The sequence below is a fragment of the Adiantum capillus-veneris genome, chromosome 18 (genome assembly GCF_014529385.1).
Source record: "Adiantum capillus-veneris isolate H3 chromosome 18, ASM1452938v2, whole genome shotgun sequence".
NCBI lineage: Eukaryota > Viridiplantae > Streptophyta > Polypodiopsida > Polypodiales > Pteridaceae > Adiantum > Adiantum capillus-veneris.
In genome coordinates, this window is record NC_140948.1 from 36,819,191 (window position 1) to 36,840,118 (window position 20,928).

Genomic DNA, 20,928 nt, shown 5'->3' on the forward strand with positions numbered 1-20,928 from the left:
AGCCACTTCATCTATCTTCATCTTCCCTTTAGCTATTTCTTCCTGGTTGCTTCTGCCCTTGAGGACCTCCTCCATCCTTATGATGCTCACATTTGGTTGAGTAGCAGGGGCTTGAGCTTGAGCACGAGGTGGCTGCAAAATTTGAGGTTGCGGTTGCTCTTGTGCTTGAGCTCTAGCACGGGGTGGACTTACTTGTTGTCGAGGACCTCTGACAGGGTAGTCATATCTTCTGGGATGAGGGCAATTATACATGCCGTGGCCAATTTCCCCACAATTTTAACACAACATTTCCCTTGCTTGACGTCGCATTGGTGGCCGATTCCCACCATTTCCCTCAATAGGCCTTCTTGCACCCTGCACAAGATTTACTCTCAACCCCTCTAGCTGGTTTGTGAGATTGTTTATTTGTTGGAGCATATCTTCTTGTTGACGTCTGTTGAGGTCTGGTGCATTAGGCACATTTGGAGGTATGTGAGAAGCTTCCATAGTTGTGATATTGCCTCCCAAAGCTAGCTGGCTAGCTTGGGCTTGATAGAGAATCTTTCTATTCTCTTCCCTAGCAATTCTTAAGGCATCTTCAAAAGCATTTGGAAATTTGCTCTTTACCTTCTCCCTTAGCAAGGGGTACAAACCTGAGATAAATCGATCCTTTTGGAGGCAATTGGGAGCTCGCTCACCAGGGTTTAGTGAGTCTGACCATTCGCCCCAAAGTTTCAAAAAACCTTCCTCATAGGTTGCATAACCATGAGGGTCAACTTGATGAAGGGACAGAAGCCGTTGCCATAGTTCTTCTGCCGAATTGGCTCGTTGAAATCTTCGTAGGAAAGCCACCTTCAATCCCTCCCAATCAATTCTTTGGGTTGGATCTAGAGCCTGGAACCATACCCTAGCTTCTTCTTTGAGCACCAAAGGAAAAGCTCTCAATTTCAATGCTTCGTCATCCCTCCCAGAGACAAGGAAAGCCATCTCCAAGTTATCCAAAAAATCCCCAGCATTTTCCCCACTACGCCCAAAAAAATTTGGGAAAGCCATCATAAAAGTGGGTTGCCTTCCTCTCAATACAGCACAAAGATGAAAACGTCTAGGCCCAAATCATATCTTATTAAGGGTAGAATAAATGGATTGATAGATGCATTAATCTCAGCTAGACGACGAGGGCCTAGTAAGTCCCTTATGATGTTTTGGAACCTAAGCTTTGTGCTAGCTATTATATGCACAGTTTGTCTAGCAAGAGGTTGGAAAGGTCCATATAAATCCCTATGATTCATGGAGTATGCTTAAAGCAAGATGAAGATGTGAACATCAAAAGATACATTATACTCCAAAATAGGAAATATTATAGGGTCAGGGGACAGCAATATCTCTCTCAACCTCTCAGCTCCAAAATAGAAGACCAATCTTTGTTGGAAAAAAATCTTTCTATCAATGCGCACATTCACCCTAATATTCTGAACTGATTGAAAGTTGTAGAAAATGGGATTATTCATTGGTGCATTAATTACAAACTTCCATGAAGCACTTCATTGAAGTTGAGCTCTCTTGGATCCCACCATTTGAGAGATGCGAAGAATTTGCTCACCAGTGATTAGCCTAGCTTTGGTGTGACCATCTTCAGCTTTGTAGAGTTCATAGGGTTCGATGGCTACCCTCTCAACCACCTTGAGCCTTCTTGCTAGTAGTAGTTGGAGTGCATCACCATATGTAGCCTCTTGCCAATACCGTACCCCATTGATGTGTAGCTCCCCCTCCAAAAACTTGTTAATTCCTGAGTTCGAGAGTGCTTTCACCACCTGAAGTCGAGGCTTCAAAGGAAGTGTCTTCACACTAGCCACAAAGCACTCAACACAATTTTTTGACCTAGGGACTTGATGACTACAAGATTTTCCTTGAAGCAAAGAAGGGTGTGTGTAGTTAACTCTCTTTACCCGCATACGTGCCGTTTGTCGATAAAGACGCTTCTTTTCTCGAGCTTCTTGGGGAGACCATAGTGGAAGTCTCGGAGAATTTGATGGATCTTCCTTCATAGGATTGATAGAGCGCTGCTTGAGAACTCCTCAGTGGGGGCACCAATTTATGACGAAGGAAATTTGGAATGGCGGCCTTTACACCGAAACAAACTCCATTGCGCCACAAGGGAAATGAGATGAGGGCACCACCTAGTCTTGGAAGCGTGGACTAGGACCGCTACACAAAGAGAGAGAGAGAGAGAGAGAGAGAGAGAGAGAGAGAGAGAGAGAGAGAGAGAGAGAGAGATCACTATGAATGAAGCATTAACCGTAGTGTGTGTACAAGGAATGGATGACTTCAAACACTCCCAACACAAATAGCATATAGATTACCAAACAATCACTCAAGGATTAGCCAAGATCACATCAAGCATTCTCACACACATATAAAACATTTCTCTTAATTAACATAAGTGAGAGGAGGAGAGGTTACTAGCATGAAACAATTTGCACTCTAGGATGTGCAAGAATAGAGTGAATGAATGAGCTTATGGGCTCATGGTGAGTGATACAAAGGCTCAATGGGGCTGAGGGAGGCTTGAAATTACAAAGGGGAAGGCCTCTTTATATAGGAAAGAGAGTGATTAGAAGTGAGGTTAAGATCCAAGTGTAATTTGTACAAATGAAGCTTGATTAGGGACATTCAACCAATGAAGAAGCTCCTTCCAAGTGATTTGTTGACCAATTAGCTCCATCATCACTTGTGTTGTCTTCACTCGTTCCTCCATAGCTTGAGTCCAAGAGCTTCCTTATTTTAAAATGTAAAGAATCTACATAAAATCAATACATATCTAGTAATAATAGGAAGGGGTTGAATGAGAACTTATGAATTACAACAAGATTAAGCATGACTTGAGAGGTGATTAGAAAAGGAACTTTGATGGGTTTTTGAGCTTGAGAGAGAGAAGGAAGGAGAGGAGGGTGAGAAGACTAATGGCTGATTTTAGAGAAGGTCTCAATGTGGAAAAGGAAGGGTGTGTGTGTGTAAAGGTAGAGGGGGTGGTCTCCACCACAGTTGAAAAAACTGGCATCCACCATTTTGGCCATATCTCTTAGACCGTAGATGCAAAAATTATAAAAAAAATATGGCCAGAATCTCCAGCTCATCAGCTACAACTTTGATGAAGACAACTTTTCTTGGATCAGAGTGGAAGTATTTTTTAAAAATTCAGCAAAATCATGTGTATGGTTTCTTCCTTTACCAAGTCTTCCACTTGGGTCCCATTTGTTTGAATCATCATATGGCTCCAACGCCATGATGATATGAGCCACTCATGACCCTTGAATCATGGGTGCATGGCTCCACAACCACATCATATCTTTTCTTTTCACATTTACATATTTTCCCTTCCCTTTACCACTAGGTTCTCCCTCTACCTTTCACCTCCGGTGAACTAGTCAAGAAAAAATCATTTTTTTTAATTTTTCCAAGAGGTTGTTCTCACTCTTTCTTTTATTGTAAACCTCTAGAAGCAAGGAAAACCAACAAAATATGATAAACAAAAATTTGTGATAGGCTCGGATCAGCAGCAAAGGGGCTGAAATCGTCTACATCGACATTCACCACGAGGAAGTCATCCACATCAAAGGAGAAAAGAAAACGGTAACGCCTCTCTTTCCTAAGGAAACTGCAATCAAAGGTATAACCTCTACTCCAAAATGGCCTAAAGGGGGCCGCTCGAGCCAAAGATAAGGAAAGGTTAAGCCAGTCTAGAAACACATGACCCCAAAGGAAGAGGCTTTTGGCCAAGCGAGTGCTTCAAGTTTGGAAAGCCGAGTCGTACCCAGTTTTCCAAAGAGAAGGTCATTCGAGGCTAAGCGGCGGAACGTTGCCTACCAATTCGCACGACGCATGCGAGTACTACCAGTCCACTTGGATAATCCTGAAGCAGAAGTGGTAAGAAGGTTCCCATGCCCTAAGGAAGAGTAGTTCGGCTACTGCTCTCGCTATTTTGGAAGAAGGGTAGAGGGTCTTCCTCCTCTTCCCGTACAGCTCATCCTGAAGAAGCTCTCCACCATGGGAGAGCCTAGTGGACTGGAGACAAATTACAGCTGAATGGAGTGAAATTCATGCAACACACCAACTACGGTAATTATCTGCAATAGGTGCTAGCCAAAAGGCTGGGAGTAGTCAGAAGCGTCGCCATCACCCCGTACGTGCTGAGCGACAAAGGAAAGGTAAAGCCCATGAAAGGCGACGACCTCCTGTGGATGTGCCGACTCATCAACACCGGCACGGTAAGAGTATAAGTAAGTTCTCCACCCTTTGTGCATGATGGAAAACGTGCCAACAACGTTCCCATTTAGATTTTTGCAGCATATGCATGTCAATATTTATGTAGATAGGAAGATCTTCTACCAACAGAAGATTGTGTATTTATTCGGCGCTGCGGTGCTAGGAGAAATCCTTAGCTCTCCAAACCCTATCATTCTCCCTATATTGGATTACCACCACTCCTTCAATGTTTCTATCTTTATTTTGTTTTAATCTATCCATCCAACCCTATAAAAAGCCTCTATGAGCCGCTACTATCATTAATAATTAAAAAAAAAGAGTTTGTAATTTCCTGAGTTGCTACCACAACAAGTGTTTCTTTCCCCACGTTCAATGGAAAGAAGGGAGAAGATCTCACCACCGACTTTCTGGATGATTTCGACATCGCTTATGTGGTTTCCAACAAGGATGATAATGCCTCACGGCTTCGAATTTTTTCTCTACTGATGAAAGTAGAGGCCAAGTCCTGGTACAATGCTTTGCCCCAAGCTATCAAAAATGCATGGGATGTGTTACGTGCTGCCTTTGTGAAGAGGTTTGGTGGAGGCACAACCTCGGAGAAGCTATGGCAGTTACTGACGGAATTGAATCAGGGAGGTCCGCTAGAGTATGCCACCTACGAGTCCAAGTTTGTGGATTTGTGGGAGAGATGGGTTGCCTCATTGGAGGAAGGTGAAGGAGCGCCTAAATTCCTGAAGAAGGACCGTTTCATTGCTGGCCTGTGGTCGCCACTTAAGGAGAAGGTGAAGGGAAGGTTTCCTGCAACGTATGAGTTGGCAGTAGAAGTAGCCCGCCTTAAAGAAAAGAAGTTGCGCATGCAAGCAAGAGTCAACGAGTCAAAGGAATCAAGCACAATCCGACTAACCCTAGTGACTATAACAACCGTTCATAGAGCCCAACCACAAGAGGCATCAGAAGAGCAGCAAGACCTGCTGAGTCGCATCACTACCCAACTAGAGAGTTTATCCGTGCATCTGGTGTAGCAAGGGCATGCACCTGTCACAAATCCAGAACAAGGAAGAGGAAAACAAAGGCAAAACCAAGAGTACCACTGCTATAATTGCGGGGAAGACGACCATGGTATGTACTACTGCCCACATCCAAGGAGGCATAATTTCAATAGAGGAGGGAGACATAATCAGATCTCTCCGCCAAGGGCAAGACCACCACCACCCAGGCAACCAGGGCCGATTCCAGCAGTCCATATCCTTCGACCACCTATACAACAACAACGACCACTGCAACCTCTTATTCCACCACTACCCCCACCACCTGCTGCAAACCAAGCGGTGAGTGTTATTAGCTTGGAAGCTAAAGGGAAAGCAAATGTAGAAGAACCAGTTTGAGAGAAGCACAAAGGGAAAGAAAAAGTAGAAGAAGTGGATGCTATGGGAGTGAAGCGTGCCAGGAATGAAGAAGCCTCTCAAAAGAAAGAGAAAATGAAGGGGAAAGCCGAGTCTAGCAAGCAAGCAGCTAAACCGCGATGGAAGATAGACATCGTGGATTTGTCACTAGGTGAGTATGCTAAACCCTATGACTTAGTTCAGGTCGTGTTGATACACGGCCCGAAGATAGCTTGGCCCCAATTACTCCACCTTGCACCAAGGATGAGGAGGCAATGGACAAAGATGGTGAGTACCAAGAAATCAAGACCAAGGATAGCTGGGGCTATCTCTGGGAGGGATCTCGACGACATCCTACCAACCATGGATGCCCACATCAAGGGGAAACAAATCTCAAATGTCTACATAGATGGTGGCTCGCAAATATGCGTCATGAGTGAAAAAATGATGCACCATCTAGGCCTAGAGGTGAGTAGGCCGGAGCCAAAATGGCAAACAACGTAAGAGTGAAATGCGTAGGCATTGTGAATGCGGTCAAAGTAAAAGCATTCAATACCGAAGTGGAGGTGGACATTTTTGTCATGCCACGCAAAGGGGAGGGCTACCCTATCATTCTTGACCCTAGCTCATGGCTATGGAAGCTAAGCAAGACTGAAGCACCGGAATGATTCAGATGAAGGACGCTAAAGGGATGTCCATATTCTATGATATGAGGATTGGGAAGCAACGCAACATGATCTTGGAGGCTTCATAAGATGAGTCCACCAGTGACTATTTGTCTACCTCAAGAGAAGAGACAACAACAACTGATGAGAGTGATAGTAGCATCGAAGTGATGGGGGTCATCCTTAAGGACCCAAAAAGATTGATACAATCTGAATCACCCCCGACAAACCGAGAGGAACCATCAGGTACGCAATCCTTAGAGGATGCAAGTAGGTTACATCGGATGCTCTCAAATGAGTTAACCGATGAAGAAAGGAAGGAGTATGTCTCCATGCTAGGTAACTTCACTACATTGTAAGATAAAAACGTAAGAAAGTGTGCGAAACGACTCCAAGTATAGAGATAAAAAAAACAGTGGGACATTGAAGAACCTTGAAGTAGATTGGGATACACAGAGAGGTTCAAGGGTGATTAAGGTAAAAAAGGGGTGGGACACCAAACGCATTTCGCTCATAGTGAGATCATCAGTGGTGTGAGATTTCATATACAAAAGAAGGAGGTGAATGGGGATTTTATAGAGGGGCAGCTTGAGGTGGATTTTGGGGGGAAAACAAGGGAGTTAATGGTAGTGTACAAATGTACATAGGGAAAGAGTTAGGGCGAAAGAGTTTAAGGACAAGTGAGTTAATGGTAATGTACAAAAGTACAAAGGGAAAGAGTTGGGGTAGACATGTTGTATCCAATAGAGTTATGTTTTTTGGGGATGATGGTGATTTGATAACCAAGTTAGTGGGGAGATAGAGGGAGAAGAGAAAGGTCTAGATTTAGGGAAAAATTAAAGGGTAGGGGTATCCAAAAAACAAAGATTTTCAATTATTTATTTGTCGAAGGTGTGTGGCAAGCCAAAAAGGAAAATGTGTAGCTCATTCAAAGATTTATGTGAGTCTACTGGGGTGGTGCAAGGTATGTACAAGCAGGCTATGGAGGTTGGGCCCAGAGGTCCAGCAGTTGGTGGGTCTAGGTAGAAGTGAGAGTGAGGGGTTTTATTGGCAAGTCGAAGCGATAGGGTTGCTGATACAAAGGGAGGGTGATAGCCTTCTTGTGGAAGGAGTGAAAGGTAACTTGAAGGTTATGGGGGGTGGTTTTTTAAATCGAAGGGTGGGCTCCATGAAGGAGGTGCGATTCTGATAGGTGACTTTTTTGAACACATAAAGAAGAAATCCTTGTGGATATCCTTTGGCCCTAAGGCGGTAGTAGAAGAGATTGCGGATAGAAATAAAACCTTCCAAGGAGCTTTCTCTAATGATAAATCTTTTGAGTTCAGCAATAATAAAAGCCAGTTTTAAGTGTGTAGGGTGCCACGAGATCAAAGGGATGTAGTTATAAGCATTTAAGGGTTTTTGATGGCAGCGAGAGTCCAAAAGGCTTAAGGAGGAAAACTTTGCTCCTTTAAAAAATCCTATGTCAAGGATAGTGGCATGGTTGGGAGAGATGTGGCTAGCGATTTTAATGTGATCTTGAAGTGGTTTCCCATAATCATTCAGACAAGAGGTCAGGGACGCCCTAGAGCCAATCCATAGCCCAAAGGCATCATCTATATACTGCTTGAAGTAGAGAAGGTTAGGAGGTTTGGTGGAGGCACAACCTCGGAGAAGCTATGGCAGTTACTGACGAAATTGAATCAGGGAGGTCTGCTAGAGTATGCCACCTACGAGTCCAAGTTTGTGGATTTGTGGGAGAGATGGGTTGCTTCACTGGAGGAAGGTGAAGGAGCGCCTAATTTCCTGAAGAAGGACCGTTTCATTGCTGGCCTGTGGTGGTCGCTGCTTAAGGAGAAGGTGAAGAGAAGGTTTCCTGCAATGTATGAGTTGGCAGTACAAGTAGCCCGCCTTAAAGACAAGAAGTTGCGCATGCAAGCAAGAGTCAACGAGTCAAAGGAATCAAGCTCAATCCGACTAACCCTAGTGACTGCAACAGCCGTTCATAGAGCCCAACCACAAGAGGCATCAGAAGAGCAGCAAGACCTGCTGAGTCGCATCACTACCCAACTAGAGAGTTTATCCGTGCATCTGGTGCAGCAAGGGCATGCACCTGTCACAAATCCAAAACAAGGAAGAGGACAACAAAGGCAAAACCAAGAGTACCACTGCTATAATTGCGGGGAAGACGGCCATGGTATGTACTACTGCCCACATCCAAGGAGGCATAATTTCAATAGAGGAGGGAGACATAATCAGATCTCTCCGCCAAGGGCAAGACCACCACCACCCAGGCAACCAGGGCCGATTCCAGCAGTCCATATCCTTCGACCACCTATACAACAACAACGACCACTGCAACCTCTTATTCCACCACTACCCCCACCACCTGCTCTAAACCAAGCGGCGAGTGTTATTAGCTTGGAAGCTAAAGGGAAGGCAAAGGTAGAAGAACCAATTCGAGAGAAGCACAAAGGGAAAGCAAAAGTAGAAGAAGTGGATGCTATGGGAGTGAAGCGTGCCAGGAACGAAGAAGGCTCTCAAAACAAAGAGAAAATGAAGGGGAACTCCAAGTCTAGCAAGCAAGCAGCTAAACCGGGACGGAAGAGAGACATCGTGGATTTCTCACTAGGTGAGTATGCTAAACCCTATGACTTAGTCCAGGACGTGTTGATGCAGGGCCCGAAGATAACTTGGCCCCAATTAATCCACCTTGCACCAAGGATGAGGAGGCAATGGACAAAGGTGGTGAGTACTAGGAAATCGAGACTAAGGATAACTGGGGCTATCTCTGGCAGGGATCTCGACGACATCCTATCAACCATGGATGCCCACATCAAGGGGCAACAAATCCCAAACTTCTACATAGATTGTGGCGCGCAAATATGCATCAGGAGTGAAAAAATGATGCACCATCTAGGCCTAGAGGTGAGTAGGCCGGCACCCTGTAGAGCCAAAATGGAAAACAACGTAAGAGTGAAATGCGTAGGCATTGTGAATGCGGTCAAAGTAAAAGCATTCAATACCGAAGTGGAGGTAGACATTTTTGTCATGCCACGCAAAGGGGAGGGCTACCCTATCATTCTTGAGAGACCCTAGCTCATGGCTATGGAAGCTAAGCAAGACTGGAGCACCGGAATAATTCAGATGAAGGACGCTAAAGGGAAGTCCATATTCTACGACATGAGGATTGGGAAGCAACGCAACATAATCTTGGAGGCTTCAGAAGATGAGTCCACCAACGACTATTTGTCTACCTCAAGAGAAGAGACAACAACAATTGATGAGAGTGACAGTAGCATCGAAGTGATGGGGGTCATCCTTACGGACCCAAAAAGATTGACACAGTTTGAAGCACCCCCGACAAACCGAGAGGAACCATCATGTACGCGATCCTTAGAGGATGCAAGTAGGTTACATCGGATGCTCTCCAATGAGTTAACCGATGAAGAAAGGAAGGAGTATGTCTCCATGCTAGGTAACTTCACTACATTATTCATTGATGGTTATGATAAGATCACAGTAATCACAGTAGTACAACACCACATAGAACTTAAGCAAGGAAGTAAACCCGTAGTGCAAAAGCTCAGAATACTTGGGGTAATCCAACAAGAGGCACTACTCAAAGAAGTGAGGAATTTGCTACAGGCAGGTTTCATCTACCTCGTTGAAGATTCAAAATGGGTCTCTCCAATAGTAGTCACACCAAAGAAGAATGGAAAGTGGAGAGTCTGTGTGGACTATAAACCTCTCAACGCAGCCACAAAGAGGGATCGTTTTCCCCTCCCATTCCAAGATGAAATTCTCAATGAAGTGGCGGGTCATGAGCGCTACACAGTGTGTGATGGCTCTCAGGATTCTTCCAAATGAGCATTGCAAAAGAGGACCGGAAGAAGACAACCTTCATCACGCCTTGGGGATGCTTTGCTTACAGAGGGATGCCTTATGGCCTCATGAACGCTCCGACCACATTTTTGCGCTATGTGACCTTTGTCTTCCAACCTCTACTTTGGAACGTCAATACGTGTCTTCATAGATGATTTTTGCATCTATAGTTCACGTGCCCTCCATTTGAGCAAGGTCTATGATGGCCTGACAAGGCTGCAAACCTTGCGTGGACAGCTCAACGTGGATAAGTGTCACATTGGTGAAAGCAAAGTCACTCTCCTTGGCCATGTAATTTCAGCAAAAGGGATTGAGGCTGACCCTAACAAGATTCAAGCTCAAAAGGGATTGAGGCTGACCCTAACAAGATTCAAGCTTTGGTATCTTTGTTGTCACCCACCACAGCTAAGCAGTTGGTAAGATACTTAAGCAGGTTCATTCACTTGCTATTCAAGTGGTTCTCCCTCTACAACAAGTCACCCAGAGGGATATCTTCTCATGGAGTGAAGAAAATGAGCAGCAATTTACTGAGGTGAAGCAAATCCTAGCTACGCTTCCCACCATTTCACCCCCAAGTGGGACGAGCCATTCTATGTGAACCCCAATGTAGGAAGTGATACACTCGGAGCCGTACTAATGCAAATGGACCCCCAAACTTCTTTCATGTGTTCTATTTACTTCTCTAGTCATGTCATGACCCCATCAGAAAAGGGATTCGTCAAAGTAGAACACATGGTTCTTGCACTAATGTTTGCTACCACAAAGTTCCGCTCCTATCTTCTGCCTAGACCCTTTGTAATTCTGACAATGGAGGAGGTCTTTCTGTATGTAATGCGACACATGGATGTCTCATCTAGGATCTCTAAATGGCTGATTAGATTACAAGAGTTTGACTACACCATGCAAGTAGAAAACTCCACCAAGGCTAGTTTAGCGGGTATTATTACTCATCGCCACTATGAGAAGAAGGCTGAAGGTCAACACGGAAACAAAAGAAGAGACACCAATGGTAGAAAGTCCTCAGCTAGAAAGAGATCACTCTCTTTTCTTTGACGGAGCATACAAGAGAACAGTGGACCAGTCTGTAGCTGGCATAGTCATTTTCAATGAGCAACAGGAAAGAGTATTCTCCATCGGGCAGCTATTACACTCCCACTCCAACAACGAAGCAGAGTATGCAGCTTTAATTCTTGGGCTAGAACAATGTATTTCACAAGGAATTCAGTACCTAAATGTGTTTGGCGATGCTTTGCTTTTGAGAAAGAAGATAAACGGCACTTGGGTTTGTAAAAAGCAGGTTTTACGTGGTCAACTACGCCAAGTTAAGGATCTTTTAAGGAAGTTTGAAGCAGTGCAAATATTTCATGTCCCCAGGACAGAAAATCAGGAGGCAGATGCTCTAGCCAAGGAAAGAATACAAGACGTTCCCGTAGGAGAAATCAAACTGAAACTACCCCTCTTTCAAGGTAGTGATGCTATGCCTGATATCATTAGCTTTCTAGATACAGGAGAATGTCCGAAAGGGTACACTAAATGCCAGAAACAGTGGCTGGTAAGGAAGGCTACCAGATACCGCCTTGTAAACAACCACTTGTATTGTAAGGGCAAGGATCAGATTCTCAGGCGAGTGCCAACCTCCAGTGAGATCACAGAAGTAATTTCAAGTTGCCATGATGGCGTCTGTGGCGGTCATTTTGCTTTAGATATCACCAATAGGAAGATTCTACAAGCATGATACTCTTGGCCTAGTCTGAACGGGGATGTACATCATTGGTGTAAAACATGCAAGGCTTGTCAAGTGGCCAATGATCGCACACTAACCTATGAGTCGCAGACTCCTATCATCTCATATGGTCCGTTTGGGAAGTGGGGAATAGATGCAATCGGTCCTCTACCAAGGGCCCAATCAGGTAAACTATACATTCTAGTTGGTGTATTTCCTTAGGTTTGATCCAGAGTTCATGCTAGACATTCCAGAAGAGGGAGAACCCTCCAACTCCACAACAAAAGATTCAAAGGTAGGGCTAGAAGCATGAGTGCCTCTAGCCAGATGGGAGGGCTAATGACGGCCGATTTTCGAAATCACGAATGCGAGAACCATACCCTAAGAAGGGGAGAGCATATTACCAAAGAAAAGAAACAAGAAAAAGGGAAAGTTCTTTACCATTCACCACCCGTAAAGGCTTAACCACTAGCGGGGCGCCACCAATTTTGCCACACCTCTCCATTATTGCCAGAAGACAGACTCTCCCTCTCCTACTGCTTGGCTCCACCAATCCTCTCTCTCTCACTTACTCTACCACTGCATCACCTGGCCCAGTGGGCATAAGATGGAATGCCTCTATCACACCCTCTGGCGGGCCGCCACAGATATTGTATATTATTTCTCTCTCTCTTTCAAATATTCTCTCTCTCTCTCTCTCTCTCTCTCTCTCTCTCTCTCTCTTTGCTCGTCCACATCCCAGCCCCAGCGGGCTGCCACATTATACCCATCTCCCCTCTTGTCCTCACCCCCGTCGGCCTTATACCCCCCCCTGTTTTCTTCCCATCCCTGGCGGACTAGTAGCCTAACACTCCCCCCCCCCCCCCCCCCCCCCCATCCTCAGATCCCACTCTCTCTCTCTCTCTCTCTCTCTCTCTCTCTCTCTCTCTCTCTCTCTCTCTCTCTCTCGCGGTCCGGCAAGCCATGGAAGGAATCCACTTAATATCTCTCTCTCTCTCTCTCTCTCTCTCTCTCTCTCTCTCTCTCTCTCTCTCAACTCACTCCCCTACATAGGCTAGCACCCTATCTCCTATCTCCCCCCCCCCCCCCCCCGCACACACACACACACACACACCTACACACACTCGCGCACACACACTCTCTCTCTCACTCTGTCGCTCTCCCCGTCTGCGTCGCCAACAGTAAATCTCAAAAATTTAAAAAAAATATATATATATTTATATATATAATATGCTTACCCCCTCCCCGTTTCCACGCACGCTCGCGCACACACACATATATACACACACACACACACACACACACACACACACACACACACACACACACACACACACACACACACACACACACACACACACACACACCAATTAAATACAAAAAACGGAGGATTCAACGACTACGACACCATCGAAAAGGAGGAGGACGACCTAAATTACGCGACACCGACACCAAAAAGAACAAAGACGCAGAAGGCATGCCCCAACCGACGACCCCGAAGTGATGAACGTGGTACACGGATGCACCAGCAAGGCTGCCATTCACCGACATCACATCCACGACGCCCTCTTCAGTAAAACCCATAGGTTATCGTCATTTTTCCTAGTTTCAACCAAACCTTGTAAATAATCCCAAATTTGTAAATTCTCATCTCTCTATGTAATGGTCACAAAGGCCTACCTAGAGGTTTTCCTTATATTATTTCCCAAGACAAAGCAAGGGTCAAGCACTCAGGGCCCACCGCCTTTTTTTGTCTCCCCTGCCTAGATTACCCTAACCACACCAGATTATCCTAACCTAAAGCAACCAACACCTATAAAAGGGCACTGAGAGGTCACTATCGGGGGGGGGGGGGCAAGTTCATGAGAGGTCAGCACTTGGTAGTATTGGGAGGAATTGAAAACATTTGCATCACAAGAGAGGGGACTTAGTGTAGTGGTTTGCTTTGGGAATTGTATGATGTAAAGGAAGCTATGTCCACATCTCGACTCCAACGGTCGATCCACACACACTCACATTAGCAAGGTTTCATGTCAATGAGTCATCTCTAGAGAACGCACCAAGTAGGTTCACTATCTCTCCCTCTATCTCTCTTCACCATGATGTGCCACCTCGTTGGAAATAAGGTTGCTATAAATATGGCAAGAGAATAATTCTCCCTCACACCCTCAAGGGTTTTCATCACCTGTCTATTCTCTATTCTCTCTATTCCCCCCCCCCCCCCCCCCCCCCCCCCCCCCTCTCTCTCTCTCTCTCTCTCTCTCTCTCTCTCTCTCTCTATCTCTCTCTCTCTCTGTAGAATTCGTGATATTTCAAATCACCGTTGTCTACGTCCTAGCCGGTCAAAGCTAGGTGGTGCCCCCTGTTCACTTTACCGTAACCGGCTTGCGGCGTGCATGGGCTCCCGGCGTTTTAGAGGCCCTCGGGGTCAGTGTCTCGCTTTGCTCCCGTTCAATACTAACATTGAGAAGGTCTTGTCTTCCCAACTTGGATATCGTGACTTTGATGCATTGCGAACATCACCTGACTACAAGGAAAATTTGAAAAAAAACGCCTTCGCTATGATTAGACAGCTCGGACCACCAACATTCTTCGTCACATTTTTTGTGGTTAAGAAACATTAGAAACCTTTGATTAGAGAACTTACTAAGCTCAACCCCATTGTGCGTGCAAGCACACAAACCAAAGTGTCATACATACGAGATTTGGTCCGACCCGACCTTGTAACAACAGCCCGCTTTTACTTGAACCGGTTTAACGGGATGAAGAAATTGCTAGCCAAGGATATAACCATACTAGGAAAACTCAAAGATTACTGTTTTGTAACCGAGTTTCAGAGCCTAGGTAGCCAGCATGATCATGGGCTACTATGGATTGAAAATGCTCCTATTTATGGGAAAGATCTCAACAAAGATGTTGTGGATTTCATTGATAATTACATAACAACTGATTCCATGCTTCTTCCTGTAGATTTACAAGAAATTCAAACACACAAGCATAAGAAGTCTTGCTTTTAAAAACGCAAGAGATGTTTCTTTGTCTTTTCTCGCTACCCGATGCCTTTGACTATGATTTTAGAACCTTGTCATTTTCAACATAGCAATATCCAACACAAAAGAAAGAAACACAAACTAATCAAAGATAATCTATTACTATTAGATTATGAAGCAAATATTACTTTCAAATAGTGGCTCCTACCTATGGACCTTCGATTTGAGGATTACATCCAAGCTATAGCATCCACAATCTCATGCCCAACACTTTTGTTGAAAAGAAATATCAAAGATATTTATACAAATAATTTCAATCCAACCATTTCAAAGCTATGGGATGCAAATTCATATATACAATACATTTTAAATGCCCACGGAGTAGCTACCTATTGCACCTCATATATAACAAAACTTGATAACAGGCTCATCAAAGCAATCAAAGAACAATTTGACTCTTGCATTCAAAACGATGCAACTACATTTGATAGACTTCAAAAAATAGGAAACACAATACTAAACACACAGCAAATAAGCTCACAACAAGTAGTATATATTTCACTTTCCTTACCTCTCTATAGCGCAACTTGAGAATTTATGTTCATAAACTATATAAACCCTCCCCACATGAGAACAATGCCTCTCAAGCGAAAACACCTCTTGCAAAACATAGACCCGACTAGAACATAAATCTTTTACAAGACAAGCATAGACAAATACTGTACACATCCTGTCCAACCCAATGCTATATCATTGGCAAAATTTTCCTCCATGTACACTACAACAAGCAACACATACAAAAAATCTACCAAACCAAAAATTATACGATATGTCAAATATAATGCCGCAAAGAATCCGGATAATTATTATAGAGAACAATGTCTTTTATTTCTACCATGGATAAATAATGAAACTCAACATCTAACAAATGGACTCACATGGAAAGATCTATACAATCAAAATAAACCTATCGTTGATACAAATGAATCTAAATATAAGAAAACTACAACAGTGAAAGACAACCTTAACACCAACTCGTTAGGCACTAGTTCACTTTGGACATCTACAACACTATCTAATATTTCCTCCCATATTCATGTTGACATCACACAAGACCTAAATATCCAACACCGCCAACTGCATATACACACTATACCAGCCATAAAAATACTGCTCCAACCAAATGATATGTGTTACATGATCATTCTACTGCTTAACGCCCAACAAAGGCTAATATTCGATGATATTATGCTGAAAAAACGTATATTTCCCATTGAACCAATCCACATGTTCCTGACTGGAGACACAGACACAGGAAAAACTTTTACCCTCCTTTTGATTGTCCAAGGGCTTCTATGTTTCTATAACCACAGATCACATTCCAGCCCAACAACTACAAAAGCTTTGCTAATGGTATACACGGTGTCGTGTAGCTCCGCTGCCATGAAGAGAAAAAGAGCAACAAAATGCAAGATACGCTTCTTTGAAGCCTACACATTAAGTGAGCAGTTATCAGGGCTTGATAACAGGCCAAGCTTAATGATTAATGTATGCCAGATGTAGCTTAAAAGGGCCAACAGATGCCTTAATGATGCCAAAAATGATAATGCTTGAAGTGAGCACAGATGGGATATTATGATCTAGAACTGCAGTGCTTGAAGTGCTCTACCGGCCTGTCTTTATGGCTCGTTGATTGGAGTCCGGTGAAGAAGTTATGGCAGTTTGAAGTTTAAGTCGATTGCATATCCGTACCGGATTGGGCAACTGCACCTGAGGTGACAGAAATAAAATGAATGCACGGGCCTAAAGTGCTCACTTTGTGGAGCGCGTCGGTCTTTTCAGATTAGCGGATCAGAGTTATGGTTGCCAAGTTATTGTCTGTTAAAGATTCACTGGGGGCCGGTTCCATACCAGTTTGGTCCGCTCGATCGAAGTGCCATCCGGGAATATTTGACTTCGGCCAAGTTTTGGAACGTCATGCATTAATTCTTGGTTGAAATGTTGCACCTGACAAAAATCTCATATACTGAAGAGTTACTGATAGCAAGAAATACCCAATACTGCTATGGCTTAAGCAAATACAAAGTCGGGTCTCTCTCAAAAATGAAATCACCTATACTAGCATCTTGAAGGTTGTGTCGCGGGAAAATGTCAACATGGCTGCGACTTGCAAGAGCAAAATGATTTGCTTGGCATTGCCTTGGCCGATGTGTATGCCAAATGTGGTGCCCTTACAAGGGAAGCCAGCCGCCCAAAGGCCCAAGGGCCCATAACCCAAAGGCTGCCCACCCACAATGAGAATTACAATGGCCGCCTATTTTAAAAATTAACACACATGTTGTGTGTGAAGGGGAAAGAAAATAAAATGGCGATGCCTTGAGGCAGCGAGCGACAGAGGCTGCGCAGGGAAGATGAACTCGCACAGGCCGAGGAGATGCTCAATTGGCGGTGACCATGAAACAAAAAACTCCTAGAATGACGAGGCGAACCGTTTTGGAGCCTGTCTCAGAGGGTTTGATGTGCCCGAAGATCGTCTCCTACCACGTCATAAGGCTGACTCCCGCGCCACGTCGATGACGTCGGCGCCACTTCTTAGGAAGAAAAGAGCTATTAATTGGGCTTTTTTTTTGCATGCGGAGATAGCAATCATCAACGAAGGAGGTTAAAAAATAAAACGAGGAGAGGAGGAGAGGCAGCAAGCTAAGGGAAGGAATCACGAGCTCTCTCTCTCTTGGAGCTTGGACAAAGAGAACTCTCTCTCTCTCTCTCTCTCTCTCTCTCTCTCTCTCTCTCTCTCTCTCTCTCTCGCTTTGCGAAGGATCCGTACTAGAGCAATAAGGCAAGACAAAAAGGGGAGATAACGAGGGCAAGGAGGAAAAGAAGATGGGAGCAAGGGCAAATAACACTAGCTCTCGCTATCATGCTCGGCAAGATAAAGGATCTCTCTCTTGGCGAAGGGAATTGTAGGGGAACAAGCTTGAAGAAGGTGAACCTTAAGGAAGTCAAAGCTTCTTTCTCACGCCCTCTTGAGCTTGAACAAGAAGCAAACAAGGGGAGTGGAAGCGAAGCAAAACGGAAGGAAAGGAGGAGGAATCAAGGTCGAAGCTTGAGCAAGCAAGAGCAAGAGGGGATTCCAAGCGAGGCTAGAGCAAGCCAAAGCAAGAGAGGAGACACACTTAGGTAATAACTGAAGTTTGATGATCGAGGCAGTGAATTGAATTGAGCTTGCAGAATCCAACGAAACTTGAAGAAGATAAAGCAGTATAAGAAAATTTCCATCCCCGTCATCCGTTAAAGATTGAATTAGCATTTTATTAAGTCCGGTGTTGTTAACGGCCTGGCTAATACTGTAAACGGGAGCTTAAACTCCTAGTTAGCAGCAATTGATCCAAGTGACGGCGTTGCTAAAAGCCCGCCTTGGTTAAGGACTAAGTTGTAATATTCAATTAATTGATGATTGCGGTGATTGCCAGAGTTATCAGTTGTTCTTGTTCTCTCTCTTTCACACCTCCCACAGCCAGAGGCTCGGTGCCTGCCCGGCTCACGTAGCCAACACATATCCCCCGACATCTTTGGTGAACCCGACGTGAAACGAGCCGGGGTGGGAGGTAAAGATGGAGATGCCAGAGCAATTAAAGTAGTTTATTGACAATTTCAGTGCCAATGGATTCGATAAAAATATAGCAGTTGCAGATTTGGCAAAAATGATGGAATTAGTTCAGGGATGTCTGTAGGAAGCGAAAGCCGCGCAATTAAAAAAGCAGATAGATGATGCTATAGAGCTAGCACTTGATGTTGTATGTGAGCAGTATTATGTTTTTCAGAGATATGATCCAGAAGGTTTTATTGCATGTTACGAAGCTGAGATGAAGAGCCAAAATGTTCCAGAAGATCGGATGATTGCAGCTTTTGAGGAGGTTGTAAATTCGGATTTTAAAAAGCAGGTTCAAGAACTGGCAGAAGCATATCCCACACGGTGGGAGTATTTTGCAGAGGAATTTATTTACGAAAGCTCAAGGATTCTAGATCGGGAAATAAAGGAGATTACTGAACGAAGTAAGGTCGTCTTCAGTAAAGGTGAAGGGGATCAGATGTAGATCCTCAACTATGATGAATTCTGGGAGCATATTTTTGCAAGAAGTAAAGCCAAAGAAATTGCTAAGCTAGAAGCTGTTATCGATGCATGTCTTCTAGAAGACAAATCATTGTTGCATGCAGATGATGATTTCATAGTAGATACTGTTTATGATCGATTGGGATTGTCTTCTTTATTCCAAAGCAGATATGAATCTATGGATGCTAAGCATGCAATCATGTCCTCTCAAAGTGACATAAATGAGGAAGCAGGTTTCTCAGAGCAAGTACATGGTTTGCATACAAGCATATTTGCTAGCAGTGATCAAGAAACATGTTTGTCAGAGTCAATATGTGATGTGGATGCCCATTTGGAGTGCTCTTTGGGTGTAGAACATGAAGAGAATGCTTATGCAGCATTACATGTAAAAGAAATTGTTTTGGATGATGCTCTACAAAAAGGTTTCATGTCTTTGGTTGCATTTCAGGACACTGGTGATGATGTAGATGTATTTGATGCTCAACCATATGTATTTGATGTGAACCAAGACAAAGATTATGATTATGGAGATGCATATTCAGAGGGGGTGATGGATGATGATCAGTCTATGACTGCTACAGGTTACAGGGTTTTCTATGATGATGCTATGGAAAAAGAAATTGATGCTATTTTTGTAATGCATGATGAGACTTGTGCTATTGAAGTGGAAAGATATTTGAATGGGAGTGTGAAGCTACCAAAACAATTCGTGCCTATGTGTGAAACAAGCGATGAGGTTTCCTATGATAATGCTCACAAACTAGGTGGTTCTTCCAAGGAGGAAGATATGGAGCTTATGGATCTGCTTAATGATGCGCTAGAGGAATTTCGGGTTCCTTGTGACAAGAGTAGTGAAGAACATCCTGCAACATATGATGAAGAGCTTATGTTTCTTCTGGATGAGGCTCTAGAGGAGTTTGTGCCTACTAGAGAAGGCAGCCATGCAGCGTTTCTGGTATCAAATGAAGTGATGGCATTCAATGACTCACAAATGCAGATTGATATTTTGGAAACCATAGTGATTGAGTTCATTTTGCCTATGGGTTCTGCTATGATGGGAATTTGGGACTTTTTGTTCCTATGCTATGAGAAAGTTTGTGGAGATGCAATATACTTGAAATATGATCTTCCACTACCTTATGACCCAGGAGGTTATCATGCCAGCTATGATTGCTGACAGTTACTTTATATGCCCTATGATACTTGAGGATGGTGCAAATTTTTTAAGGGAATGCTCACAATGGGACGAATGATTGAGTTCCCGTTTGATCCCGGGGGCTACTGAAGTGCAAGTTCCAGATTTGAAAAGTACCAGTTATCTGTTGTAGCAGGTTGCATGGTACAAGGTTTTGTTTTCTAGATTATGCTAAGTCAGAACAATAAGATTACACAATTGACTTCTTTGGACAATTGCTGAAGTATATTTATATCTTTTGAGTTGGTTCTGCTAACAGAACTTGAAGTAAAGGACTTGACGACCATTCCGTGTGCAAACAGAGTAAGGCATACTTGAGCTTGGCAGGGTTCCTTAAAGAGAGCTTAATGGTAGAGCCGTGTGCATCATTAACTGGAGCACTTAGTCTGGCGGGGTTTACTAAATAGGATATTCATAATTGAATGCTTTGAAGATACGACAGATACAGTTCAGAGAATTTTGATGGACAGCTATCTAATGATTAAGCTAGAACATTAATTATAGGGTATAAGCCTTATTTTATTTTTCATATGTTTCTCAGTTACCTGAGTCTGATGATGGGTAAGGAGCTTAAGGTACCTGTATAGCAGATGCAGATTGAAGTGCAGTTGGCACAGACCGGAGGCTGTGCAGGTTCAGAGGGGATGGATGTCGTGCAGCTCCGCTGCGATGAAGAGAAAAAGAGCAACAAAATGCAAGCTACGCTTCTTTGAATCCTACACATTTACTGAGCAGTGATCAGGGCTTGATAAC

General features: G+C 43.9%; 1 pseudogene; it reads left to right on the plus strand.

Annotated features, from left to right (window-relative positions):
- Positions 1-19,158: 19,158 nt before the first annotated feature.
- LOC147435494 (uncharacterized) lies at positions 19,159-20,187 on the plus strand (annotated as a pseudogene).
- Positions 20,188-20,928: the final 741 nt, after the last annotated feature.